The following is a 15210-nucleotide window of genomic DNA, read 5'->3' as shown; positions in this document are numbered from 1 at the left end:
GGAGGAACGGTAAGGAACATATTCAAGGTCCCAGCAAATGAAGATATAGATTAGATTAAAGGCCAAGGAAAGGTTTGTGCTGAGATCCCCGGAGTACTGGTTATCAGAGCAGTTGGTAAGTCATCCACCAAGGTGTGCTAGTAGATAAACAATGAGATTTGACTGACATTCCGCCATGATTCTAAAGACAAGTACTTTGCAGACAGGTGATTGCCTTGTCATTGTGGCAGTTGAGAAGGGTGAGTTGAGCTCTTGCTCTCTATGAGTGCTGAAGGAACTCAGGCACTTAGAGAACCATAAGGCCCCCTCCAGCTTTTAAGCTGAGGTCTGGAGGAATTCTCTCAGTAGGTGAATATTTCTAAGTGACTGTCTTTGCTACATTGCTGGGATGTCCACAGGAGCCTAAGCACAATTGCAGAAGGCAAAATTAGCACACGGGAAGTGGGAGGATAGAATGGGGTGGAAATAAAATGGGGTGCACTCATGAAGAGTCAGGCTGTGAAATATGACCCATGGAAGGCAGCAGGGTGGGGAAAGGGGTGGTGAAAAGGAGGAGAAACAATAAACTTCAGACTTACAACAAATTATCCCTCATCTCACCTGAGCTTCACTCTAGGCTAAGAATTGTGTCAAGTATGGGGACAGCAAGGAGGTTCAATCCAAGGAAAGGAAATATTTTAGACATCTAAGGAAATGTTCCACCTACCTATCTTGAGGGAGGATTAATTCTAAGTCCCCTTGTGAATCTGCAATAATTTACACTGACTTCTCTCCCAGTCCAGTAATTTATACTGATTTTGAAATGCACCTCCCCAGACTCCGGAAAGATGAAGAATCTGAAATGAGAGAAATAAAATGTTTGTTTTGTTTTCAGTTTGAAATTGAGTTCCTCTTTCCACTAACCTGCCATGGGGGCATGACGTGATAAGTGTTGTTTTTGAAAGGTAAGTTAGGCCTTAGCCCCTGCTAAGGGCTAAGATGTGTAAGATGGACAAGCATTGGAAGGGGGAAGGAGATGGACCAACTAGAAGGTGCTTTAATCAATGAGTGCTGGGAAAGGCAATGTAAAAATCAAGAAGCAGATCTTGGTGATAAATGCATTCCAGGGAGGTGAAGAAAAAATCATTTTCACATTCCACTGATGTCTGTTGAGACTGATTATATTTCTTGTTATACACTTAGGTGCTTTCCCATGCCCATTTAATTTGTTCTTTAGGAAAACCCTACAGAGATAAATAAGCTTTATGTTGAGAGAAACGTCATGGTCCACTGCTAGTATAACACAATTTGTTTCCAAGTGTCCTGGCTCCCAGTCTGATATTGTCTTTATGACATTATGGATCCAGCTAAGTGGCATTTACACATTTTCAAAAATGGCACAGTTCAGGGGGAAATATGAGGGGGGGTGATTTGGGACATGTGGATGTGAGCTGAGATGGGACCTCTGATTGGAGATGTTCTGTGCCAGTTCTGCTCACAGTCTTGCTTCCCATCCTGGTATGTATAAAAAGCCAGGGACTTTTCACCACCTGCCCCCTCACCCCCAATCACACTGGCTCTTCATATCAGGTCACTGCTCCACCCAATACTCCACTTTGTCTAAACTCTACAATCTTTCAGATTTCCAGTTCTCTCATTCCCATAACAAATTCTTTTGACTTTTTGGAAACATCAGCCCTTTGATCTTTTTTATTGTTTCCTAGTCTTATGCTTCTGGGGGTTTTTTTGTTTGTTTGATTGGCTGGCTGGTTTTGTTCGTGTGTGTGTGTGTGTGTGTGTGTGTGTGTGTGTGTGTGTACGTGCACACGCGTATGGTGCTGGGGTTTGAACTCAGGCTTGCTTATGCTAGGCATGCATACAACTTCTGAGCTATGTCCTCAACCTCTCTTTCTATTACTTTTTTAAAAATTTTTTTTAATATTTATTTTTCAGTTTTCGGCGGACACAACATCTTTGTTGGTATGTGGTGCTGAGGATCGAACCCGGGCCGCACGCATGCCAGGCGAGCGCGCTACCGCTTGAGCCACATCCCCAGCCCTTTTTCTTTTTTTTTTTTAAACCCACATTTATTTTGTAGGTGTAGATGGACACAACACAATGCCTTTATTTTTATGTGGTGCTGAGGATCGAACCCAGGTCCCGCCCGTGCTAGGCAAGCACTCTACCGCTGAGCCACAATCCCAGCCCCCTCAACCTCTCTTTCTCATTAGTCCCTTCAAGCCTCTCTAGCTCCTCAAGTGACCTCAGACTCCTCAGCCCATTGTTCAATCCTACACTTAGCTTTGATTTCCCTGTATACACCCCCTCCATAAAATCTCTCAACACCCCAAGCCTGCTTTTACACTTACTTAGCTGCTAGAGGAAGTTTCTGAGTCTTAACAGATAATGCTTACAAATCCATGACCTCCACCTCCAGGGGGCCCTCAGCAACCAGGGGTTCTTTCCCTGTCCACTGTCTTCCACATCACAGAGAAAGCCATGAGATCTTCATGCACGCTGTTCTGTCACCCTCTGCCTAGAATGTAGCAACACACTTTCTTCCCATTTCATGACAGAGAGCAGCCACTCCTTCTGCCCAAGGGCAGGCCCAGTCATCCTCTTCCTCCCTCAGGACTCTGCTGCTTCATGCCACCAACTTCTTTCAGTTTCTAAACATACTCGAACCTATTTCCTTGACCTCCCTGGGCCCCCAGTCCCCTTAACCCTTGCCCAGCTTCTCCCCTGCTCCTCTAGACTTCTCAAGAAAGCCCACCTAAACCTCCTCACCTCCCACTTGCTTCTCAATATCCTGCAGTCTTTCACTTCCAGATGGCTTCAGAAATTGCACTCTAAGGCTTTCAATGCCCTAAACAACAAATCCAACTTTATCTTCCTAGATTTCTTTGCTCCTTTAAAATTTTTTTATTCTTAACTATAGTAAAATACACATAACATGAATTTTATTGTCGTAACTGGTTTTTTAAATTATTTTTAGCTGTCAATGGATCTTTTGTTTTATTTATATGTGATGCTAAGGATCGAATCCAGGGCCTCACACATGCCTCACACATTTTCACATATCAACTTGGACTGCTTACAGTGGGTCTACCACTGAGCCACAACTCCAGCCCTGTCATAACTGTTTTTAAATGTGTGGTTCAGCAGTGTTAAGTACACTCTCACTATTGTGCAACCATCTTGCAAAACTGAAACTCTGTGCCCGTTAAACAACCCTTCAGTTACCTTCCCCCCAGCTCCTATCAACTATCTTTCTACTATCTCCAAGATTCTGACTACTCCAAGTACCTCACTTAAGAGGACTTCTACAATATTTGTCTTTTTGTGGCTGGCTTATTTCACTTAACATAATGTCATCAAAGTTCATCCATGTTGTGGTATGTATCAGAATTCCCTTCCTTTCTAGGGCTAAAGAATATTCCACTATATGGATAGACTATGTTTTTTTTTTTAATTCATTCATCCACTGATGGATATTTGGGTTGCTTCTACCTGTTGGCTACTGGGAATAATGCTGCGAAGAAATGTGGGTGTACAAATATTTCTTCAAGACCCTGCTTTCAGTTTTTTTGGATGTCTACCCAGAAGAGGAATTGCTGGATCCGCTGGTCTATTTCATTTTTGGAAGCCCATCATTTCCTCTTTTCTGAAACTCTGCCACTCAGTCTCCACTGTGTCCTCATTCTCTCTCCTGGTCCTCCTAGTAACCTTCTAATCCTTTCATCTCCATCTCCTTTGCAGGCTCTCCCTCTATCTGCCCCAGGGGTCTGTGCCAGTCAGGGTTCAATCAGAAAAACAGAAGCTTCCTTTAAGGGGGAAGGTGTTCAATATAGGGAGTCCATTATAGATATAGTGGAAAGCTGAAGGAATATGCAGGGCAGTACTGAAGTAGCCCAGATCAATAACTGCAGGAAAACACCCGCACCCATAAAGTCGGGGGACAAAGAAGTGAGGCTCACCCCCCGCCTCTAAGAGAGGTGAGGAGAAGCTCTCAGAAAGCCTGTCCCCCTCGTTGCTCGGTGGGTACTTATATCCCTGTATTAGTAAGGAAAATAGGATGAGAGAGAGAGAGAGAGAGAGAGAGAGAGAGAGATAAGAGCGTTTATTGGCTGGGATTATGGAGATCAAGAGTCCCAAAGATGTAGTCTGCAAGCTAGAAAACAGTTGTGTAATTTGTTCTAAGCTCAAATAAGGAGCTATTGAAGGGTCTTTTTTTAACTTTTATTTGCATTTATTTTGTGCTAAATTATTCCCATACCATGAGTTTTTATGTTGTTGTTGTTGTTGTTGTTTGTTTGTTTTCCCTTCAGGGATATCTTTCTTTTCTGTACAACTCCTCTCTGGTTGAAGAGCAATTGATTCCTTTTCAGTGAGGATCATTCCAAAGTGGCGGCAGGGGTGAGGATGGGGTTCATGTATGAGTCAAGTTCAGAAGTGCATTGCAGATGTGTATTGTTCACCTGGATATGCTCAGTGACCAGAGAATGTACATCCAAACACTTAAGTTCATCATTTTTCTCTGCATTTTTAAGTAGCAAAATTTTAGCATCCTTTTTGGGCCACAAACCCTGTGTTAAGTCCCACTGTTTGGCCTGGGGACACCTCTTAACCCCACCATTGTAGCACTAGTATGGCACATATTGTTTCCTCTTTTTTTGGTCGGGGGGGGGTGGAGGAAGTACCAAGAATTGAACCCAGGGGAGCCACATCCCCAGCTTCCCCTTTTTTAAAATATTTTTTTAGTTGTAGATGGACACAATGATTTTATTTTATTTATTTATTTTTTATGTGGTGCAGAGGATTGAACCCAGTGCCTCATACATGCAAGGCAAGTGCTCTACCACTGAGCCACAACCCCAGCCCTCCCCAGTCCATTTTTATTTTTTATTTTGAGACAGGATCTCGCTAAATTGCTTAGGGCCTCGCTAAGTTGCTAAGGCTGGCTTTGAACCTGTGATCCACACACTGCTTCTTTAAAGTGATATTTTCAGATACTTGATAGCTTTTGAACATGCATACCCTTGATGGCCTGGACAGTTTCCGCAATGTTCTCACAGTGAATATGAAGATATGAACCTTTTGATTTGCATGATTTTGTGGGGTTTTCTTGGTCAAGACAGTAGCAAACCATTTTCACATATCACCTTGGACTGCTTACAGGAAGAGCTGGAAAGATCTTAAGCAAAGGAGCAAAATAGTCATTTTTGAAGCAATTGCTTGGGCAACTGTGGGAGTCTAAGAGGAGCAAGAAGAGTCCAGCAGAACAGTTGGGAGGGGTGGGAACTCCTAGCCACAGGGAAACCAAAGACTGACTAGAGACAGTGACACCTTGATGGAGTGGAGAGGGACACTGCAGTGGAACTTGGGAGGCAAAGGAGTCAGGCAAGTTGAAGAGGGTCCCAGGTCTCTAGATACCTGAGGGGCATAGAGGGTACCACCAGCTGACACAGAGAACAGACCAGTGCAAACAGGTTGAAGAAGGAAGATGACAAGTTCTGTGTGTAGCCTATTTAATTAGAGAAAGATTGAGGTGGAGATTCCAAGCAGGCAACTGGGGGCAAAACACATCTCGGTTTCAGAAATGTGTCTGAAGCTCAAGAGAGGGGTCTGCATGGGACACGTGGGTTGGGATGTCATTGGCACATGGATCCCATGGTTAGTGGCCATAACTTTGAGAGTTTACTCCTAGAAAACAGAGACCGTGCCTAGAAAGTGTGTTTAGTGAGAAGAGGGGGGGACCCAAGATGGAGTCCCAGCTGATCTTCTGTGCACTGTCCTGGGCTCCATGTCCACCCTTGTGGACTTGGCTCCTTGAGGTTCTGGCTTTCTTCCTGCTTCTAACTGCTGACATGATCACTCCAGTGACAAGAGTCAGCCATAGCTCCAGGTTAGGGAAAACAAGATCAGAGGGGAGAAAACCAAGAAGGAGAAGGTTAGGGAAAAGAAGATCAGGGAAAAGAAATTAGGGAGCAGGTCAGGCAGAAGAAGGTTGTGTAAAAAACATGTAAATTTCAAAGCCACAAGGAATATAGTCAAAACATGAAGTGAACCTCTATTTTCATAGCTGCATGAAATAAAGTTCTCTTCCTTCTCCAACCTTACACAAGTATTTCTGTTGTTACTCAGGTCTTTTCAAAGAATGTAAATGGAATCATAAAATATAATTTAAAAAGTCATTTTTTTCCTTCACAAAATAAGCTAAAATATATTTCCCTACCAAGAAAAAGGGTTAGAGTGTTTTTATAAAGATCCTCTGTGTGGAAGCTTTTCAAAACGTGTTCTACAGCAATTACCAGTCATAAATTATTTTCTTGACATGCCTAACAATATGTGCCTCTGGCATGGGAGAGACCTGAACAAATTCCTCTTAACAAGGAACACAAGATAACCAAGACTTTTATGTCACAACTTGAATTCATAAACTGCTGATGGGCAAAACAGCTGAACTTAGATAAAAACTGAATCCAGCACAGGATTCTTAATCACAAGTGGTGTGTGCATTTAGACTGAGAAAAATATATTTGTTTTCACTAATTTCCAACTGGAATTTAACATTTTCTTCTGTTATGAATATAGGCAGCAAACTACTAGAATGAACAGAAATTATAAGCTTTTCATATAACTTTACAGTTGTTGAAAACACTTTGAAATATCCTTATTGGCAGTTATTAGATCTACCATTATATTTTTATTTAACATATTATAAAGTAGCATATATATTATTGTACTATAAATTTGAGATTTAAAAAATTGGTAATTTTATTTCATTGTAATTGGATCCTTCAGTCATCCTTGTATTTTTGGTTTTGTGCATTTAAAAAACCATTCTGAGGCTGAGCATCTTGGTGTATGCCTATAATCCTAGTGACTAGTGAGTCTGAGTCAGGAGGATCACAAGTTGGAGGCCAGCCTCAGCAACATAGGGAGACCTATTCTTCCTCCACCCAAAAAAAAAAGTTAAGAATTTTTTTTTTTTTTTTTTTTTGGTTGGGGGAGGATACCAGGGATTGAACTCAAGGGCACTCAACCACTGAGCCACATTCCCAGCCCTATTTTGTATTTTTTTATTTAGAGACAGAATCTCACTGAGTTGCTTAGCACCTCACTTTTGCTGAGGCTAGCTTTGAACTCCAGATCCTCCTGCCTCAGCCTCCCAAGCCGCTAGAATTATAGGCATGCACCACTGTGCCCGGCTATGCTTAAGAATTCTTGATCTGTACTTTTTGAATACAGCTTATGGTCCCTGGCTCAAAGATATGAACAACAGATTCTATTTGGACCACTTTGGAACCTTAATAATTTGGAATCTAATTACCTTTTTTGCAAAGTAATATTATTTAGAAATAATCATTTTGTTTATGTTCTGTGCAATCTAAGTATAATTTTGTTTCAAGCACAAAAAAGAAATGATATTCCATTTTCCTTTGAAAGCCTGTTAATCCAGAATGTTCCCTGTTAATGCTGGGGCTGATAAAAACCCCACAATGATCAAGTCCTAATATGAACCATTGTAATTATGACAAATCTCCAGGGAGGTTCTAGGGTCTCCCAGACATTCCTAAGGAAACCACTCATAGGAAGAACACCTGAAAGAATTCCTAGCCCAGGAGTGTAGCTTGGTATGGAAGGCAATTTGCTTTGAAAAATTTTTCAGAATGCTAGAAAGTCTAAAATGAAAAACACTGGGAGAGAGGTCACACCTAGGAGGTTTCTTTTGTAATGAGAACATGTCTTGATAATATAAAATATATGAGGTATTTAATATAACAATGTCAAAGTCGTTTTAGGGTTCTGACATTTAACACAGCAAAGGATCTGCCTTTGTTGCTAAGTAGGAAAAGATATTGGCAAATCAAACCCAATTTACCCATTATAATATCCTTCAATTACTCATCTGGCTGGGATTGGCTCAGTATTAGAGCACTTGACTGGCATGTATAAGGCCCTGAGTTCAATCGCTAGTACCACCAAAAAACAAACAAACAAATAAACCTACATCTCTTATAGTACGTTTCTTGGCCAGTGGAATCTTGAATGCTTTATAGAAAAATGTCCCTGTACTGCCCCCAAGAGATAGAATCTCAGAGGTAAAATTTCACACTCAAGAGTAGTCTGAGAACACTGACACCTATGGGGTTTGTTAAAGACACAACACAGAGCTCTGTTTAGGACACCAGAACACTATTTGGTATCCTGAATTTTTCCCCCAGACATCGACCAGAGATTTTGCATCCATGTTATTTGGTGCGAATTTTCTCCCTGGTACCTAGTTCACTACTATGCCATCTGGTGAATGAACAATAGCATTGTATTGCTAATGGTTTAATCATAACATATTCTCAGTGATGGAAGGAAAAAAAAAACTGTGTTTGCCTTGGCACAGGAACTTCTTGAAATTGAAGAAAGTATCATGGACTTCTTATCATCCCATACGTAGAAATAAAAACCTAATCACAGCTGTGTGAGCTCCCAGAGTCTGGTACATCTAAGTCCCCCACGCCTTTCAACTTGCATGGAACTCCTGGACTTGTTGTTAAAGTGCACATTCTGATGTGGTGAGTTGAGGTGGATTTTTTTAACAAGTTCCCTGGTGATGTCAGGGTTGGTGCTTCCAGAGTTCTCTAGAAAGGATGTATTGAAAATGATGGAGACAGGACTGGGGTTTGGAGCAAGTAACATCAAGTAGCCTACAGCTCAGTCAGATTTTAGGGGCAATCTCAGCAAGGCTGAATCACTTTCATAAAAGAAAAGAAATTAGTTTTACAATGCCATGATACTAGTTAATTTTTGCTTTTCTCTCTGCAGTTTACCTAAGTTCTAGATTAAAACCAAATGTAGTATGATATTATACATTAAAGTGCTATTTTTATTTAAGGAAGAAAGGTTCTTTTATTGCTAATAAACCTATAGGGGTTAGAGGTATAGCTCTGTAGTGCAGTGTGTGTTTAGCAAGAGCAAAGCCTGGGGTCAACCTCTAGCACCAAAGCAAAAGCAAAAGCAACAGCAAGAAAAAAGAAAAGAAAAAGAAGTCTATGATGTTAACTCTTTTGTTCTTCACGGAAATTTCTAGAACTTTCCTTAAAGTATTTTAGTAATAAAGACACTGCTTATTATGGTATTAGTTTACTCTTTAGAGAGCCTGAAAAGTTATATTTATTTTAATTACATAGAGAATTGTTACCACTTTTTGGGAGGTAATTGCCACCATTAGCACTTCATTGTATTTTGGGAAAACATTTTGTTTCTTAATGATAGCACTTGCCTATACAGAATGGTTTTGTGTCTCACTTTCAGACTAGGCCGACAGGAGATTGTTTTGCAGAGTGTCTAGCACAAATGCCTTTAGATATACTGTTTACTTTCTCTTCTATTTTTAAAGAGTTTGCATTTTTAATGATCCTGATTTATTAGAAGATAATTCTCAGTGGTAGGGGCAGCATTCATTATTAATGTTTTCTATTCTAAGTCAAATGGTGTTGTGTAACTCTAAAGATGTGGTTAGCACAATCTATCTGCTTTCGCTACAGATAGATAAGATGTGAACCTAAAACAAATGATCTTACTCACGCACACTCTCCTTACAAAGAAAATGACCTTCCATAATCCTCTGAAATCTCAATGATATGAATTTTCCTTAAGGAAACATATTGTGGTATTTGGATGGATGAAATAAAGCTATGCAGTTTTCATGGTGACCAGATAAAAATTTTAAGAAAGGTTGGTGAAGATGTACCCATTTTGAGAAAACTGACACACCACTTTAAACTCTGCTAGGTAAAGAATTTTACAGGGAGGTCAGTCACAGGGCCAGGTATGTACCAGCAGCCTGTGCCTTTAAGGCTCCTCCCACTTCATAAGTGAACAAATTGTGAAGACACAGCAGCCTCAATTTGCCACAGTATAGAACTCAACACAAAGTGGTCCGCACCGAAAACTTTCTCTGTTCAGAGACCAAGCCTGACACATATTTCCTCCTTCTGGTTTCCCATGGACTTAGGCCTTGTATATTGTTTTAACTAATCTTCTGTTTTGCAATCCATCCTTTTACAAGAAGAGCTTATATCTTCTTTCTGGACTCAGCGTTGTGTACATTGTCTACAAGGCCATTTGGAGAACTCTGTCAAGGCCAAATGAGCTACATCCTGGACAACCAAGAATGTTGCTTGTTTTTTCTTAAAGGGTCCAGCAAAGGACCCTGAGAAGGGAGCCCGTAGGAAGACACTGAATCCATAACAGAGTTCCAAGGGGCATTTACTCAATAAGAAATGAGAATTTGAGGTTCTTTTATGTGATTATTGGAGTGGATATAAAATGTCCACAGTGAAAAGTGTGCGCAGTACATACATTTCAAGCTAGAAATGAATCTTTTTTAAAAAATATTTTTTAGTTTTTGATGGACCTTTATTTTATTTATTTGGATGTGGTGCTGAGAATTGAACCCAGTGCCTCGCACATGCTAGGCAAGTGTACTACCACTGAGCCCCAGCCCCAGCCCCTGGAAAAGAATCCATGTGGCTGTGGCCTAGACTGAGACAGAGGTTTCAGCTTCCAGTAATTTGGTCTTTTTTCAGCCAACTCCCCTTAATGGTAACCACTTCTGTCATCACAAATATTTTCTTAAAGTCTAAATTATTATAAATTTATCAAATTAGTCATTCCTGTGCTCATAGCAACATGTATAATGTCATAAGGGCGGTTTCTCATTCACAGTAAGTTTAGCTTTGTAAGTAATAAGCAGAATTTAAGTAACAAATTATCTGCTTAATCCCAGCAAAATTGAAATTAAGACCTACACATAGGTTTTCTAGGTCCAGAAGAAAGACTGAATCTTTTGATCATACTAATAGTCCTTGGAGTCAGTTGAGAATTTAGATATTTAGATACTTCTGGATTCAGGAAAACATTATAAGAAGCATATACTGGGTGTAATTAATACACACAGTGGGATATGGGACAATGTCTCATAAACATTCATGTTTTTGAAGAGAAAGATGAATATAGCCTTGTGACAATTTTTTTTTTCACCAAATAAATTCTGGCACACATACACACACACAAATTTAGATTTGGGAATTATAGATAATAGTTTATGGGACTGTAGCAGATATTTTATTATTTAAGGAATTTTCCTACTGAAGTCAAGGCTAGCCCAAAATCATGTCCTCCATAAAGCTTTCTGCGGTAATTAATCCCAGTTTAAGAAGGGATCACTTTTTTAAAAAAAAAATATTTTTTTAGATGTAGATGGACCTTTATTTTATTTATTTGTTTTTATGTGGTGCTGAGAATTGAACCCAGTGCCTCACACATTCTAGGCAAATGCTCTACCACTGAGCTACAGCCCCAGCCCTGGGATTACTTCTTTTAAACTACTGTAGCACTTTGAGCTTACTGCTCACATATTGCCCTAAAAACATCTTTTTATAATAAAATGTCTACTTAAACCCAGAAGTAGAAACTGTAGTATAATAAAACCCCATAAAGACATCCCCAGCCTTAACAATCTTATTTCTTCTATCCCTACTTCTTCCCTAGAGTGAATGCATGACATAATGCATACTTCACCTGCAAATATTTAATAACACACTGCTTTTTATTTTATTTCCATGAATAAATGCTTTGTCTCCATATTATGACATAAACTCCTCCTTGGTGGGCAAGTACTTCATCCTTTTTTATTCCTATTTCCAATTAGCTCTTCTCAGCAGGAAATTTTACACATGAAAGAATTAATTATGCCCCTAGGATTGCTTGATCAATACAAAGCACCAGGCAGTGGTTCTTCTTCTTTTTTTTCCCTGTAAAATTTTTAATTGGTTCTTTTTAGTTATACATAACATTAGGGTTCATTTTGACATAATTATAAAACCATGGGATATAATTTGCTCAACTTCAATCCTTAGTACTTCCCCTTTTCCTTCCCCTCCTCCTGTTCCCTTCTCTTGACTCTGCTGATCTTTCTGCTATTTACTTTTTGTTTGTTTGTTTTAGTTAGCCTCTTGTGGATATACATGATGGTAAGATTCACTGTGAAATGCTCATACATGTACATAGGAATGTTAGGTCAGATTCATTCCACTGTTCTTCTCCCTTCCCCTTCATCTAGTCTACACATATTTTCTCTATATTGATGGAATTTCCCTCCTTTCTACCCCACCCCCTACACATTATTTTGGACTAGCCATTTGACCTTTGGCTTTCTGAGTCTGGCTTATTTCACTTAGCATGATAATCTCCAGTTCCATCCATTTATGAGCAAATGTCATAATTTCATTCTTCTTTATGGCTGAGTAATACTCCATTTTAAGGACAATGGTTCAACCAGGCACAGTGGCAAATGCCTGCAATCCTAGCAACTTGGGGTGGGGGGCTGAAATTGGAGGATTGCAAGTTTGAGGCCAGTCTCAGGAAACTAGCAAAGCCCTAAGCTATTTAGAAAGACCCTGATTCAAAACAAAAAATAAAAGGAAATGGGGATGTGGCTCAGTGGTTAAGCACCACTAGGTTCAATCCCCAGTACCAAAAAAAAAAAAAAAAAAAAAAAAAAAAAAAAAAAAGGCTGCTAAACTTAAGCTTATAGCTTGTATCTCAATCACCTGGAGAACTTGTTAAAACAAAACTCTTTGTAGTAGAGTGAGTAGGCACAAGGCCCTGGGTTCTGTCCCCAGCACAGCAAAGAACAAAGATTGTTGGGTCTCAGCCTTAAGTTTCTGATTTAGTGGTGGTGAAGTGGCACCCCCCTTTCTCCACAGAAAAGCCCTCTTCACCATAGCTGATTTTAGGACTGTCAGAAAAAGAGTCCATTGTAGATAAACTTCCTATTTTCATGTCACCCTGTTTACTGGGCCACTGACTGAGAAGATACCAGCACTCCAGGTGCTGGACACCCCCTTACTAGTTTTTCATAAACATATCCAGTACAGTACTTTGAAGAAATGTGCAAACAAGGCCTCTGGCCTTGAGCTGGGCTTCACAGAGATGTCTACATTTTTAAGATAAGTTACAATTGGGCTCCGTGGTAAGAGCTGGCAGGGGGAGGAAAGGAAGGGGAGATGAAGCTCCCCTCTTCTCAGGTGTTGTCCTTGAAGGGTTAACTTGCCCAGAACAATGAAAGAAAAACCTGCTTTTATGTGAACTTCTGCAGACTGTGAACTTCTGAGCCCCTCCCCTTACATGCTGGGTATAAAACTGAAACTTCCTGAACTCGGGGTTCAGGGGATTGATTAATTACAGCAAAGGCTGTACCCTCTGAACCTGGCTGCAGCCAAATAAAACTGTTTCCTGCTATCTTCGGTGCCTTGCCTCGTTTGTCCCTACAACAGTGGTGTGTGAGTATGTGTGTGGGTTAGAAATTGCATCTTTAGGGGCTGGGGCTATAGCTCAGTGGTGGAGCGCTTGCCTCACATGTATGAGGCACTGGGTTTGATCCTCAGCACCAAATAAAAATAAGTAAATCAATAAAATAAAGGTATTATGTCCATCTACAACTAAAAATATATATTTTTTAAAAAGAATTTGCACCTCTAACAAGTTTCCTGGTGATGATGATGATGATCTGTAACTAACTACCTGTTGAGAATTCCTGCAGTTGATGTTGACAGTGATTATCCTGCCCAAATAAACCAAATGTTCTTGTGATATAATCAAGCACTAATTGTGAGAACTTGAGAAGAATACAAGAAGAAATAATTTTTATAAATTCCTACTCTCATGGAATTTATAATATACTTTATTAGAAGTATATAAAATAGCCAGGTGTGGTGGCACACCCTTACAATCAGCTACTCAGGAGACTAAGGTAGAAGGATTGCAATTACCAGGCCAGCCTCAGCTACAGAGCAAGACTCTGTCTCAAAATTAAAAAGAGCTGAGGATGTAGCTCATTAGTAGAACAACCTTGGCTTCAATCCTTAGTACTATAAAATATATATATATAAATAAAAGAGAAGAAAACTCTTATTGGTATAGGATAGATAACAAAATTTTGGAAAGTTCTCCATTGATTCCAGTGTGCATTTACATACTTTTATACATACCACAGGCCACTGAAGAGGTGGGTTTAGAATTTATCCTTGAGTCATAAAGGGGGTTTTAACTGACAGCTTACAATGAGTTGGGGGGGGTTCCCAGGTAGAGAAGGCAAGGAGGGAGGGGGTGGGCCTGACATAGTGCTCTACAGGTTTTTTCTTATCTTTAAAAGACGTTGAACTGTACACAAAAATATTGTGTATCACTTATTTATCGGTGTACCCTTGAACAAATCAACCTCTAAGTCCTCAAATTTTTCCACATTTAAAATGGGATAATAATTATACTTACCTCATAATGTTAAGATAATTAAATTATTTTAAAATATACAGGAGGGGCCTTAGAATAATGCTTAGCAAATATTAACTGCTTAATGAATGGTTATTAATATTTACTGCACTTCATCTACATTCCAGGCAGGGAGCCTGAATGAGAATTCTTTGTTTGCATTTCATCCTTCTAACTTTACAAAACTCTTGCACATTTTCACCTCATCTCCTTTCAATGCTTTTTGAGATAGGTAGGAAAAATTTAATCCTGCGCACTGACAGGAGAAAAAGATGCCCAGTGCCTTACTAAAAGAATGTGTGTCGGGGGGAAATGTGTGAGAGCTGGGCATGGTGGCGCACGCCTGTAATCCCAGCAGCTCAGGAGGCTGAGGCAGGAGGATTGTGAGTACAAAGCCAGCCTCAGCAACAAAGAGGTGCTAAGCAACTCAGTGAGACCCCCGTCTCTAAATAAAATACAAAATGGGGCTGTGATGTGGCTCAGTGGTCAAGTACCTCTGAGTTCAATCCATAGTACAAAAAAAAAAAAAAAAAGTGTGAAAGAGAGCTCTAGAATTCAAATATTCCAAATGTCCAAAGTATACTCAAAGTATACTGTTTACTTCAACGTAAACAAGTAAACAGTAAAAAAAAAAAAAAGAAAAGAAAAATTGAGGCATTTGTCCAGAAAATTTGCAGCCCCAGCCCACATTCAAACTCATGGATTATCCATAAATGGGTTATCTCCATTCTCCTTCAGTTGAGCCTTATTTCTGGTCAAGGATTGTCAGGATCTATCTCCACTCATTGGAAGACCTGTCTTTTTCACTCCCTCAGGGAACGTTCAGGATGTGACTGAGTCCTGGTCAGCCTTGGACCCTACTCCTATGTTACCTTTTTTTTTTTTAGGTACTGGGGA

Source organism: Urocitellus parryii, chromosome 13 (assembly GCF_045843805.1).
Source record: "Urocitellus parryii isolate mUroPar1 chromosome 13, mUroPar1.hap1, whole genome shotgun sequence".
Classification (NCBI taxonomy): Eukaryota; Metazoa; Chordata; class Mammalia; order Rodentia; family Sciuridae; genus Urocitellus; species Urocitellus parryii.
The sequence above is the reverse complement of the archived record's forward strand: the minus strand, read 5'-3'. Positions refer to the sequence as shown.